The following is a 15,510-nucleotide window of genomic DNA, read 5'->3' on the forward strand; positions in this document are numbered from 1 at the left end:
AGAAAAGCCGTGTGACCTGCTGGTTCTTATGGTTCTGGACATTGCCCTATTGTTCTAAAAATCCACAGGGGTCAAAGTGTATAGTTGCAAATCTCTGAAGTGTGTTGGCCTGAAGAAACTGACAGAACAAACTATTTCCCTTAACTCCATGTGGTCTAATTTAGGTGCCTGTCATTAGTACTCTAACAAGAGCAACCTGTGCGCCATGGCCGTGAACAGAAATCCCACCTCGTGTGCCCTGTCGGTGGGGGCAACGCAGTGAACGGCCATCTACACAGCTGTTTCTAGATATGCCTCCTGGTATCCTGAGCATGCTGCTTTAGTAATAAACAATTACAGCATCACAGTATTAACGGCAATACAATCATATTGAGAAAAGGCCAAAGGGGAGGCATTTTTATTTTAAAAACTACTCTACTATTCCTTTTGTATACTAGACCATCTTCTGTATCAGTGGCCATTCACCAAAGCCAAGTTCCCTGACCCACTGGGAACTGGTTCCAAAAGATCAAGCTTCTTTTCCTAATTTTGTTCCCTTCCAAACTCGTTTGGCCCTCTCCAGCTTGGGTACAAATCCCAGCATTTTAACAGACTGTACCTAGTCCATCTTTAGTTTCTCTTATCATCAGGGAAAATCCTATGTAATTTCTTGGTAAACTTTGGCCCTAAGGCATGCTCCCTAATGAGAATAAAGGTCAGGATCCTACAGAGAGGCCAGCAGGATCAGTCCCATGGAGAGCAGCCCAGTAGGGCTTAAGCTATAAAGACAAATAAGACAAGATCTCCATGCTAGGGAAACTCATAATCTATGGGAGGCCATGGATACGTTGCTTAACAAGGTGATAAGTGTAAACTAGCAGTGTGAACCAAGTGCTGTGGGAACTGAAAGGCAGCAATGATTAATTATGCTGGGTGTGGGGATTAAAGCTCTGGGACTGTTTCCCAGAGAGAGTAACAGTTGAGCTGAAACGTAAAGGATCAACAGGCTTTGATCATGAGGAAATTTAGTGGGCAGAGTGCTCAGTGAGATGCATTCCAGGAAGAGGCATGGTGCAGAAGTCTTCCAGACACTGAGCAGTGATGATATACGACATGTTTGGAGCACAGAAGATCATCTGCTATAGCTGAAGTTTACGGTACGAGGTCAGGGCAACACAAGAAAGACTGAAGAGTTTTCTTGTAGTTCAGATGATGACTATACTGGAAAACAAACTCCGTGGACTCTCTCCTGAAGGCAGTGGTGAAGCATGCGAAGGATTTTCAGCAACTGGCTAGGAAAAGAGTTTAGGTTATTGTGGGTGACAAGCTAAATTTTCTAGAAATGACTCTCGGAGGTCACTTTAGGAAGCCCAGACAGGCCAAGTGGAGCAGGGCACTCCCCACTTCTGCTCGTGGGATGGGCTCCTCCAACTCAACTCCCGTTTCCTCTATGGGACTGTTGGCTTCTTCTCCACCCCAGCCAGATGAACTACAGGCTTCCCTCAGGCTTCAAATCTCCAAAGCTGCAAAACTGGCTCTTCTGGATATCCTGAGAACACTTAACACTATTTAACTCCCGTGCCCCAGTGTCTGTTTGTACCCCCATGGATGAGTTGTTCTCCTACTTCCCCTGTATGGAAAGCAACAAGGAGATAGGGTCCTTTTCCTGGAATATAAACCTTCCGTACTCCAGTATGCCTTTCCCTAGATCAGTGAGAGGCTAAGATCACAGACTTGTGCCATTCCTGCAGACACTTTCTTAGTAAGTTTCGTCAATAAAGTCGGTCTCTAAATTCGTACCATAGAGTATTGTGGAATGCTTTCTGACCACTGTGACTTCTGAAAGTACCCACAATGCGCCATAATAGGATATCCTAGGAGTGGAGTAAGACATTTCCCATTGTCAGTTAAGACTTTATGTTATAACAGAAAATCCAACTAAAACTGGCTTTAAAATGGAAGGTGATTTTTGATTCTCATAATTATTGGGTGGACATAGATCATCTAGTGTTTCAGCGATGTTATCTGTGGCCCATCTTTTTCTGTTTCTCTGCCCTGCCTTCTCTAGTGTCAGCCTCATGCTAAGGCTGACTTCCTAACAGTTGTGGGATGACTGCTAGCCATAATCAAATCTCAAACATTCACATCCATTGGCAAAGAGGGCTTCCAGACCAGCATTCGAAGCCAGTGTCCTTAAATCCATCTACACTGGAGAAGCTCATATCATGTATCTAGGTTCACATCAATTCATGTATTCATTTAACAAATATTTGTTGTCTACTACTTGTTATCCACTGTTGTAGATTCTGGGCCATTGAAATAACATTGAATGACTGATGGGGTTAAGGCAGTTGGTATTTACCACTAGAGCTGGGAGTATGTTCCATTTCCTCCAAAGCACAGGGATTGTACAGGGGTGGAAATGAATGCTTGGATAAAGCTCTCTGTGCTCCAAATAAGGAGGTTGGGGTGGAGGGAAGGGAGAGAATGGATATTATTTAGGTGACCAAACTAAAAGTGTGGTCCATGGACTGGCATTATTGGCAACAGTTGGGCACTTACTATAAAGGCATAATCTCGGGTAGTACCCGAGTTCTGCTGGATCAGAATTTACATTTTAAGAAGATCCCTGGGGGATCTTCCCAGGGAGCACCTGGGTGGCTCATTTGGTTGAGCGTCTGACTTCGGCTCAGGTCATGATCTCACAGTTCATGAGTTCCAGCCCCACATTGGGCTTGCTGCTGTCAGCGCAGAGCCCACTTTGGAACTCTGTCCCCCAGTCTCTGTTCCTGCTCCATTTGTGTGCTCTCTCTCTCTCGCTCTCAAAAATAAATAAACATTAAAAAAAAAAGGCTCCCTGGGTGATCCAATGAACATAAAACTTTGAGAAGTACTCATCTACAGGATAAATTAAAATGTTATGATTGGGGCTCCAGGGGAAAGAAGTTGGAGAACAAACCAAATGGTCTCTGTAGTAGACACAGGATGAGATGACTACCAGCTCATGACAGTTCTTCCAGTGAGAACCGTGCCATTAGCCCCTCTGTCAGCGATTATTCACCCAGAGGGAGATGTACTTGCCAAGGTGGGCCAATTAATGGATCATTCTTCTAGTACTTGAAACACAAATAGGCAGAAATGGATATAGAAGGCAGTCAGGGAAGAGTCTCAAGTTGACAGAGCCCTAGCAGGTCCAGAAGTACCTAATTTGGGGACACCCAAAGTGCTCTGGACTGGTTATTTTGCAACTACTCTGATTCTTCCATCCCCTAAAATATCCCCCATTTGCTTGAATTAGCCAAAAGGGGGTTTTATTGCTTGTCATTGAAACAACCTTAACTTACATTGCTTCGACTTTCTCAGTATAGTCATCATCGTAGATGATGAAAATGTTTGGTTGGCCTGGGGAAGATCAAAGTCAATCCATTTCACCAATACAGTGTCTGAGATGCATACGTTTCTTTTCTCCTCAGTCTCAGTTGACCTGAAATACAAGCCATGAATGCTGAATTTCATACATTATTGACTTAACCATAAAAAGCCATTTTTTCAGTATTTAAAAAAATTCTACATGTTCTGAAATGCTCATGGTTTTCATAAGAAGTGTTCCATTTTGGATTTACTTTCTGTATATAAATCAATGTATCCTTCTAGAAAGATCAATCCATGTGTCTTCTTTAATCTGACCATCTATTGTTAACTTTTTCCCAAATGCAGCTGCCTTTTATAAATATATCTACCAAATGATTGAATTGTTGTTATACCCGTTTTTTCTTCTTTTACATGCAAAATGTTTTCAATCAAATGTTGGCTAATAGCTAGGCTGTTTGGAAATTAACAATCCTAATAGATGGGAACAACAATATAAGCATTTAAAGCTTAATTATTCCTTCAGGCTTACTGTGAGAAAATCAAGGCCTTTTTTTATTAGTCTGATTCTGTATTCCTTGGAGTATTTCGTCTTATTCTACAATATTCTCATTTTCCTCTTCTATTTCAAAAAGAAAGAAAGAAAACAACCCTAATACAACAAAACAACGAGGAGGTCACATCTTACAAGGAACAAACATGACATCACATAGGGAAGTGAGTCACTGTGCATCAGACTGGGAACTGAGTCAGGACTAAACTGACTCACATCTTTCTGGGCCAAGAACCAATTCTAGTTATATCATGCTGGAAAATGACTCATTTACTACCTTTATTAAGTCCCCTCAACATCAAATCAACTGCAAATTGCAATAAGTCTTACGAAACTCAGGTGGCTTTGCATGAGCTGTTACTTTCTGGTACACAGAGGACTTATGTGTATGAAACTCACTGATTGTCTGGCCACAGGAGCTCAGAAGCCTAGTTTGGTCAGCAGTGTATTGCACTGATCTGAGCTGAGCACATCTAAATATAAGAGTATGTGTAACCTTGTAGTCTCTCTGTAAGCACATTCATAGATAATCTATTGGTTAACTGAAAAATCTGTTTTCTTTCACATGACTTTAAAAAATTGTGTGTCATGGAAAATAATCTGAAAAGGCAACTAACTAGTCAGCACTTTCGTCAATAGAAGGTCAAAGTTCAACAATAGCTAATAGCACTTTTCTGCCTTTCTGCCACTAAACTGAGTAAAACAGAAAGTTGCACCGGTAAAGCATTCCAGTTAAAATTGGAAAGGGAGACAGGGAAAATTAGAGCTCCAAAATCACAATTCCCAAAGCATCTTCATTATATGCATTATTAGGAACTATAGGTGTTATTAACTCTAGAAGTCTAAAATGGATATTGTTTCTAGCAGAATTCGCTAACTGGCTAATCTAGCCACGAACGTACAGACATCTCACATATATACGTCCAGAAGTTCTCACAATACTGCTACCTCTCTCATCTGACAGTTGGAGCTGCCCCCTGTAGAGAGGACATTTCAAGTGCTCTCCAATAAGCTCCAGTCCTCCATGCTCCCCACTATTCTCTGTCTTCACAGCCAGGTTCATTTCTCATGTCTGCTTGATCCCTGGTAGGCATTTGAAAGTTTTTTAAAAATGTTTATTTATATTTGAGAGAGAGACAGACAGAGACAGAACACAAGTGGGGGAGGGGCAGAGAGAGAGGGAGACACAGAATCTGAAGCAGGCTCCAAGCTCTGAGCTGTCAGCACAGAGCCTGACGTGGGGCTCGAACTCACCAACTGTGAGATCATGACCTGAGCCGAAGACAGACCCTTAACGGACTGAGCCACCCAGGCACGACCCCCTACCAATAGGTATTTGAGTTTGCAACCCCTGATAAGTAGATTCTAAATTTTTTCTTACTAGTAAAAAATAAAAAGAAATAGAAAAATTTTAAAGAATATAAATATTCTAAAAATCTTATATTGCAGCTTGGCCAATCTTGTATTCAATTTTTCAGTTAGATCTTTCTTTAATAAGCACATTCTGAGGATTTTGTTTGTGCAAGACAATATGCTAGATGCTCTACATAGAAATGTAGGCTACTGTCCCTTGCCCTCAAATTGCTTATGATGCAATTGGGACAGGTCATAAAGGCATGTTCTTTATTTAAAATTCTATCTTCAGGGGCACCTGGGTGACTAAGTGTCCAATTCTTGATTTCTGCTCACAGTCGTGAGATGGAGCCCTGCCATGGCTCCAATGCTGAGAGGGGAGGCTGCTTGGGATTCTCTCTCCTGTTGCCCCTCCCCCCATACCCCCACCCTGGGCTCAGTCTTGTGCTCTCTCTCAAAATAAATAAATAAAATAAAATTCTATCTTCAAAAGCATTAAAACAAGGCTCAGAGACTTTACATAACTTAACCAAAACCATAGACACTAGAGCTTATCTTTCTCCATTTAGAGACCTTTACCTTTCAATTAAAAACACTGCAGTACTTAGTATTTGAGTAGCACTTTTCAATGGGATGTAAAATCTTGCACAGTCCTTCTCCTCAAGAAATCTGTATTCTATGAGGATTGCGAAGACATTAACCAAATGATTCAAATATCTGGCAACATGTGATGACACACAGGACAAAGAACCCACCATAGTGCTCAGAGATCACTTTCCTAGCGGGTGTGTGGAGAAGGCCCCATCTTCTTCTGAGGCTTGAACATCTTCTGTAGGCATCATCCTTGACTTAATTATTCTAACTCCAACCCAAGGCTGTAAGCCAGCTGAAGAAGGGTTTAGGTTTTTCCAAGAAAACCTCCATGACTCTAACTAGTCACCACAGGGAAAGTTTCAGCAAGGAAGTAGTGGTGAGGGTGGGAGGAAGAAGAGAGAGAAATAGAAAATCCCGAAGAGAAGCTTCACCAGGCCATCCAAGGACCACTGACAGGCTCTGGAGAACCATCAGATCTGTAGTCCCTGCCCACTTGGATTCATAAATTCCATGAAGATTTTGCTGTATTGGGGGTCAACAGGGCTCAGTTAGGGTCAGATGGTGATCTCCGTGTGGGTGTTCTGAGCCTATTCACTATATGATCCAGTCTCCTCTTCCTTCCCCTTTCGTCCCTCCTCCACCACCCCACTCTGTCTGTATTGCTAGCAAAGAGGGGCTGATCTCCATAGTTTGCTTCTCTTGAGCTCCTACAGTCATTGGCTTCCCACTGCGATTGGCCACCAAAAGGCACTGACATGAGTTGTGGAGGAAGAGGGAAGTGAGGAGAAACTTGAGGCCACAGCTTCCTCCACCTCGGATAGCATCTCAGATGACTGAACGGTCTCCTCTCTGGCTTCAGCTACCTCTGGACAGGGCTGTCATGGTTCCAGCCAAAGTAAGTGATCCTGGGTCCTGTGGCCTTACCTGCATGTAATTCTGCCTTCTTCACTTCTCTCTCGATTGATAAACCCGTTTTCTCCAGCTTCATCATCACCTGTGTGAACAGTTCCCGTGTTGGATTTCTTCTCTTGTATATACTTAAAGTGGTTTCTGATTTCCTTGCTAGATTCTGGTATCTGATCTATATGAAATATATATGAAAAAATAGATTTGATATATTAAAATGGTGACTTGCCTAGCAGTGCCATTACAATATTCAAGAGTAGAGCACAACTACTAAGTCTTTCCTGCGCCCCATCCCCCCCCCCAATATGTAGGAATTGCATAAATGACTATTCAAAGGGAAGATCTATCTTACTGAGTGAGTTTCAGGGAAAACTGGGCCACTAGCTGAGTAGGAGCAATTGTAATATGAATCCATTGTCCTGAAATTATTATAAGCAACCAAGTGCCCCATGGTCACCATATCTTTGGCTCATCACCTATGAGAAACTATGCGTGTTGTAATGGGCAGGCAGCTCAGCCCACAAACTTGGGTGTGCCAAGAGCTCTTGCAATGCTTGAGTTTATTTAAATAAACAGAAGATTTAAAGAGGTAGTGAGAGGAGATAAAAGCAGAAATGTTTCTATTTTTTAAAGAAAGAGGAAGGCAGAGATGAAAATCAGAAAGAGAAGGGGTGAAAGGAGCCAGCTTGTGGGGTCTTGTGGTCTGAATGGCAATGCCCTCAATCCTCATCATGGGACAAGGGACAGAAAGGGAATGAACTAGTGGCCAAATGAGGAAGCAGGAAAAGTGCTGGTTCCTCCTTAATTAGGTCACCCTCATGGCTTCACAATTTACTCAAAATGTCTGCATTTAGGAAAAACAGATACTTACAGACAACTACAAATTCAAAACTGTATTTTGTAGTCAACAGAGAACGATTTGCAAATGGACTTCCTTCTTACAAATCAAAATATAAAGTTTGTCTCCTTTAGTATATATAGTAAAGGAAGGTTTACACACCAAATTTCTTTTATCTCTTAGGCTATAATTTATAAACAATTATAAAAATTATACACACACACAAAACACGGGCATATACAAAATGTCTCCATGTATTTAAACTATACCAATTAAACAATTTTATAATTTCTAAGTCACTAAACCAAATCTTCTCTCTCCTACCTTCCAAGGCCTGTTGTTTTTTAAAATACATACCCAAAAACCCCTTGCACTTCTCAAGATACTTTTAAACAAATTCGCTTTACTAATAGAAATCAGGCTTGGATTTTTTATGTTCTATATTCACCTTCACTGGTCCATTAAAAATGTAATAAAAATGCAGACACATGCTGCAAATACTAAATTAGAAAAACAGCTGTGCTTTTTACATTGTCCTGCCCTAGAAAAAAGGCACCCAAGACAATCCCAGCAGCTGGCATCTTCTACATGGTGTGTTCATTACCACAAGTAAATAAAGTCAGTAAATTACTGGCAGAGCGCAGGGGGCCATGACGAGTCTAGGAAATAACCCTTTCATCAAACTCTCTGCACATTGTATATTGCCAAGGCAAAAAGCAAATAATGATGATCAATGGAGGATTAATATTTTAGTCAAAGAGGAATGGAGATGAATACATACTATAAATTATTAACTGGCACTTGTACTCTATCCCCTTGGCACAGCGTGAACTGAGCTTCTAAAGAAACAGGATCTGTATCTTCTGCTTACCTAGCAATATTTTCTTCAACCGATGAATAATATTCATGAAGATGAACATTTCTGCAACATTCAAGAGGGAAATTTATACTTGAATTTCTCTACCGTTCTGTAACAGAATGTAAGCAAAACATAAATATTTCTGTTTCGATTTTATAAACATATCTGTGTGTTATATGTTTATAAATATTACTGAGCTGCAGCAGGGAAACAAAAGACCCCTCAGTTCTGACTGTCTCTTGACCGTGACCAGTAGGGATAACTTAAGCCTCTCTGGGCCTCAATTTTCTGTAAATTAAGGGGTTGGAATCAGAGATGACCTTAAATGAACTTTTCAGCTTTAAACTTCTGTATAAGGGCTTCATAATAAGCAAATAATAGGAAGAGCTAGGAGATAGTTGTAACCAAAGCTACAGTATAAAAATTAAAAACAAATATAAAAAGGGGCGTCTGGGTGTCAGCTGTGTTGACAGCTCAGAGCCGGGAGTCAGCTTTGGATTCTGGGTCACCCTCTCTATCTGCCCCTCCCCTGCTTGTACTCTGTCTCTTTCTCTGTCTCCCAATCACTCTCTCTCTCTCTCTCAAATTAATTTTTTAAGTATATAAAAATTGTTCACTTATTTAAGCCAATAAAATATATACTGGTGCAGGAGAAAATGTATATGGTACATATAAAATCACGTGCACATGCAATCATATGCCTATATAGGTTGCTGTTCCCTTAAAGAAAAAAAGTAATTATCAACCAATAATTATATACTTAAGTAAAAGAGCCCTATATCTGCATATCAGTAGCATGCAGCAAATATTGCACGAGTGTGCAACGAAAGTTGCACAAGAGATTATTAAATAATGAGCATTCAGGGGCACCTGGGTGGCTCAGTCTACTTCAGCTCAGGTCATGATCTCCCAGTTCATGGGTTGGATCCCTGTGTGGGGCTCTGTGCTGACAGCTCAGAGCCTGGAGCCTGTTCCAGATTTTGTGTCTTCCTCTCTCTCTGTCCCTCCCCTGCTCATGCTCTGTCTCTCTCAAAATAAAACGTTAAAAAAAGTGAGCATTCAAAATTTAAGAAACAGTAATACTCAAAATATGGAGCAGTCATAGACTTGCAATTTCCTGGATATGCAGTTCTACCAAATCAGGCTGTGGTGAGGTGACTTATAAGAAGGTGTTCATAAGCTAAAGAAAACACAAAGCCAAGGCAGAGGGAGACCATGGCAAGAGAGATCCTTCTGATCCTTTAGGATTTATTTTGAAAATTAGGAAGCCTCTGAATCACAGCTGTGACACAGAAGTAGACATCGGAGCTTAGAGACCATCTAGTTTTATCCTCACATTCTATAGATTGAAAAAGTTAAGGTCAGAAGGGTACGTACTTTGTCCTATGTTAAGTGCTTGTCAGAGTTAGACTAGAAGCAAATTAAGTCTTCTAACTTCCAGTCAGGCTTGCTTTCTCTCACTGCTTCTCTTTTCTCTGTGTGGGTCCAAAACAAATTCTTCCCTGACTGACTTATGGCAAATGGTCCTCCTGGGATGAATAGAATGTACTGTTACCTCTCCCTCCCTGAGAAGTTCCTCCCAAGCCATAAAGTTTTTCCCAAGCTGACTAATGCTTTGCTTGGTCAGAATTGTTTTTAAGCCATCGTTCTAAATATCATCTCCCAGCTGAGTGATCTGGGAACCAAGCTGTTCGTACCCACTGACTTTACCATGTTCCTCCCAGAGTGGAAGAGCCAGCATGGCCTGTGTGATGTAGGTCAGTGACTCACAGGCAAAGTATCACACAAGGGAATAGACGCTCTCTGAAGGACTCAGGGTTTGTTGTTAGATGGGCTATAAATGTCTCTGTGTCTCAGTTCTCTTATCTGTTTGTTACACAGGGACAGATAACCATTTAAATGTCCAAGGCTGTGGAGACAGGAAACAATTGTTAATATATATTTTTTAAAATCTGACTTCAGAGATACAGATTTGATTCTTCAAGTAGGAAGAACATCTTACAAATTATCCAGTGTATTTCCTCATTTCACAAGAGAAAAAAAAGGATCAGAAAATTTTTGCTTTGTTCAGTATGAGCCAGCTAGATGGTACTAGAGTTGAGGCTAAAAACTGGGCCTTTCTACATGTAATTCAGTGCTTTGGGCTCTGTGCCACATTGCTCACCCTCTTTTAAGGGCTTTCTAAATGTGACGATATAGGACATGTAAAGTAATATACTGAGTCTTGGTAAGACACAAGATGGCAGTCTCCTACACTGTCAAGACAGAGACAAGACAGAGTTCCCCCTACACGCACACCAAATTAATTGTGTTTCTAGTAAATTATGTGGTAGGCCTTACCATATAATTTCAGATACAGAGATGGATTGGGAGTCATCTCCTACAACCCAACAATTTGAGACGATCAAGCTGGGTCATGATGAGGGAGGAAGCCAGAGGAGGAGGGGCTGACTGTACTAAAACAGTGCTTCTGAGACCATGGGGCCAGAGATTATAGAGGCAGCTCCAACCCTCCCTCCCTCAGGCCCCCTGTAGCAAGGGGAATCAGTTGACCTCTCTCTCACCCACTTCCACACATATCACTCAAACTTCAGATTACTTTTGGGTGATTTCATTCAGACTCCTAATCATGACAATACCTGGATGAAAATGACAGGTGTGGAGAAATAGACCCAAAGCTTCAAGGCTCTATCTCTCTACTATGACTGGTCATTATTTGGCACTTGCCTGGGGCTGCTGTACTCTCAAACACTCAGCTATAATATTCTTTTGAGGAATAAATTCTACTCTACGAGTCCCCACTATGCTCTGCAGAAAAATGATTTAAAACAACATAACTGGAATGGATTCTAGAGGAAACATTACCCAGAGCTCTGTGCTGGGGGAGGAGGGAAGACGCAGAGGAAGGTGGGAAGAGAGCAGGATGATGGCTAGCTATTCTAGGAGTTTCTGGGAGGACTGGGCTACTATGGGATGGAAGCACCTCAGAGCAGTTAAGTAATCCGCCCGTGCTGGGTTGGGCTCAGTGGCCAGAAAAGTTTCTCAGACCACTCTTCTCTGTACAAAACAATAGCAGCATTTCAAAATAAGACAAGAAGCATCCTCTTCAAAGACAGGAGTCATTCCACAGACTTGAAATCAGACCACACTGAAACTCCGTCTGCAAAAATAATGGTTTTTCCTGACATTTTAAACAGCACAGTTTAACGGCTCAATGTTGCATTTGACATTTAAGAAGTCATCCATCTCCAAGAAGCTTATTGGCAGATCTTCTCAGTTCCCAGAATTAACAAATGTAGTATGCATGTGAACTCATTCTACAAGAGCCCAGAAGACTGCTTAAGAAGGAAGCCCAGAACACTGAGAACTAGCTGAGCTGGGTCTGCCCCTTACCTCAGGCCCTGCCAGCCCACCTGTGTGCACCACTCACCCTTCTTTGTATTCAGTCTCCCCATGACAAGAAAAAAAAAATCATTGTCTCAGTTTAGTGAAGAAGATAGTTAAGAAGATAGCTGTCCTAAATAAAGTGGAAGATTTAAAGTACTCGGTGTCCACAATGGGAAAGCAGGTATTCAAGAGCAAGGTTGCCTCAAATGGGATTGTGGCTACAGTTCTACAGATTACAAGCTGTGTAACCTTGGGGGCACATTGGTTGACCTCTCTGTGACTTGTTTTTCTCATTTCTGAAATGGTAATAGCAATCGTACCTCTCTCATTGGGTTGTTAAGATGATTAAATGGGTTAATAGTTGTGAAGTTCTTGCAACAACTTGGCAGGGTAAGTGCATATAATTGTCAGAAAATAATAAATCACATGTCTGTATGAACTCTTTCAGATAATTTGTGTCCTGATTCTCACCGTCTGTGATGTAAGCCTACGCCAATCAATGTATTGCATTTCTCCTGGGCTCTGTGATTTCTATGGAAATGCCCCATAGACCCCATCACAGCCAATAGGATGACACGAGTCTTCCTCTGGAGCTCCTGGTTCTTTCTTATTAAACTTGAGAGGATAGAATCTTACAGGATATTGAGCCTGGAGCTGTTGCCACCATCTTTCAAATATGGAAGAAGAATCTTTCAGACAATATCAGAATGAAGCAGATCCATGACAGAAGAAATGGTTCTGTTGACATTATTTGAGCTACTGGACCATAGGATGCTGGAAGCCAAACCCATCCTAGACTCTTAATGATCATGAGCCAATACTTTTTCCTCTCTTTCTTAAATTAGTTGAAGCTAGGTTTTTGGATTTTTTGTTTTGTTTTGTTTTTTTAATCACTTGCAACTGAGATAAATCAAACTGATATAATTTACAATATATCTCAGGGCCCATAGTAGGTATCATGGCCAAAACCTCATAGTCTTACCAGCATTTAAAATGGACTCTGGAGGTCCTGGACTCAGGGGGTGCCGGGGTGGTACAGTTGGTTAAGCATCGAGTTCTTGATTTCAGTTCAGTTCGTGATCTCACAGTTCTTGGAATTGAGCCCCACATCAGGCTTTGCGCTGACAGCATAAGATCTGCCTGGGATTCTCTCTTCTTCTCTCTCTACCCCTTCCCTGCTCATTCTCTCTCTCTCAAAAATAAAATAAACATTAAAAAAATAAAATGTCAAGTTCTGGCTTTGTAATTTTTGTCAGGTCATTTAACTTTCCCTGGCCTCAGTTTCCTCATCTGAAAAATCCAGAAATTGAGCTAAATAATCTTTGTGGATCCTTCCAACAACTCTAAAATTTTATGACCATGACTTAAATTAAGGTCTTCTTGGCAACCTTCAAGATTCCTCTTAAATTCACTCTTTCCATTCACTAGAAAGCCAAGAAAAGAAATTCCAAAAGAATGGATTGTTTGTTTTCTGGTTGTTGGGTATTTTTAAGGGGGAGAGTGAAAGGAAGAGGGGAGTCAATCCAGTGATGACTTACATGAGTTTTCAACAGCTCTGTCTCGTTTCACACATCGTCATTGGAACCGTGCATTTACTTTCATGTAGGAAAGACACAGGTTAGGTTAAAAAAACTTTTAAGAAAACCTTGCTAGTCCATAAGTTCACAGAGAATTATATCAGTTGTCTGCAGTTAGCAATAGAGTAGAGCACAGGAGAGATTGTCTATCCATCATCGACCATGACACCCATTCTCTTCCCCTTAGCCCAACATGTTCTGTGCTGTCCTGGAATGATTGCTGGTACATATAGCATTTGTATAAATGGGGAGGAGAGAGTCAAGAAAGAGTAAAGAACTGTGATACTCAATGCAGAATATATTTCCCTGAATAAAAGAGAGTATGATAAACCTTGTTAACTACAGAACAGTTAGCCATTGAACTCAATTATTCAAAACATAATTGGTGTTTGGAAGAGGAGGATAAAGGACCATTTCTGGGCAAGTTAGGTAAATATCTCCTCATGCAAAAAGTAAAGACTTTTAAACTATTCAACTTAATTTTATTTTTAAATTTTATTATTTTTTCTACTTTAAAGACATAGAGGATGAGTGGGGACATGGGCATGGGGAAAGAACGTTAAGCAGGCTCCACACTTAGTGCAGAACCCAACTCAGGGCCTGAATCCACTACCCTGAGATGGTGACCTGAGCTGAAATCAAGAGCCAGACATTCAGTTGACTGAGCTACCCAGGAGCCCCTCAACTTACTTTTAGACAAGATTGTAATAAGTATATCTTCATTTTCCAGGCCACCACAAGTTCACTTAGTAAGAGAGTGAGAATAGGTAATAGAAATGGACTCAACTGGCAACCAACAGAAAGAGGGGAGGCAGAAAAACTCTAAAATGCCAACAGAACTTAAAATGAGAACCACAGCTGGTCCAAGGTAATTTACTTACACCTCAGAAGCACTTGCTGAAATGCATGCATTTTTATTTAGGATACACAGAAATAGTGCTTACTATGAGAGAAATACTATTCTAAGTGTTCTGCAATTATGATTTGTATAATCTTTTAATTTGTTTTAAAAAAATTTTTAATGTTTTATTTATTTCTGAGAAAGAGAGAGAGAGAGACAGCATGAGCAGGGGAGGGGCAGAGAGAGAGGGAGACACAGAATCCGAAGACAGGCTCCAGGCTCTGAGCTGTCAGCACAGAGCCCGAGGTGGGGCTTGAACCCATGAACCGTGAGATCGTGACCTGTGCCGAAGTCAGAGGCTCAACCGACTGAGCCACCCTGGCGCCCTTAATCTTTTAATTTGTATAATTACTCTGTAAAGTACAAAGAAGTTAAATAGGTTGCCCAAGGCCATACAATTCATTATCAGCAGGACCAGGATTCAATCCAGACAACTAGCTCCCGTTCTCCTTCATTTAACCCCCACATCCTCTGCTGTACAGCATCATCCTAACTACCATCCACTATTCATGACGACCACGGTCAACAAATCTAGATAACCAACATATTCTGTGCAATAAAGCCATAAAGTGAAAAATTCAGTGTAAAGTATTTTTCTTCCAATGTAACACACTAGTATTACTAATATCAAAGCATTATAATAATAATATTTGGCCTTTCAAAATAAAAACTTGAGGTATCTGGGAAGTTCATTAACCTGAAGGTCCTCATTCCCTGTTAATGAGAGTTAAGTAAAATAACAATGTTGTATCTCAAATTCTTTCCATTCTAAGTGACAAACATTGTCTTGAACCTCTATATTGAAATTTGTGTACTCTACAAAATCTCTAAACAACAAGGCAAAAAACCCATAGACAAAAAAAGGGAAATCATTAAGTCGCGATCACAGAAAAAGTTGTGGGGTGCAATTTCTACCTGGTGATGGGATTTGTGATCATCAAAAGTTTTTTTCCTTGGGGTGCCTGAGTGGCTCAGTCAGTTAAGCCTCCAGCACTTTGTTTAGGCTCAGGTCATGATCTCGAGGTTCAGGAGTTCGAGCCCCAAATTGGGCTCTGCGATGACAGTGTAAAGCCTGCTTGAGATTTTCTCTCTCCCTCTCTCTCTGCCCTCTCCTTCTACTCTTTCTCCCCCTCTCTCTCAAAATAAACAAATAAACTTAAAAAAAAGTTTTTTCCTAGGGAAAATATTAAACCT

This window comes from Crocuta crocuta, unplaced genomic scaffold (genome assembly GCF_008692635.1).
Source record: "Crocuta crocuta isolate KB4526 unplaced genomic scaffold, BGI_CrCroc_1.0 scaffold167, whole genome shotgun sequence".
Lineage (NCBI taxonomy): Eukaryota > Metazoa > Chordata > Mammalia > Carnivora > Hyaenidae > Crocuta > Crocuta crocuta.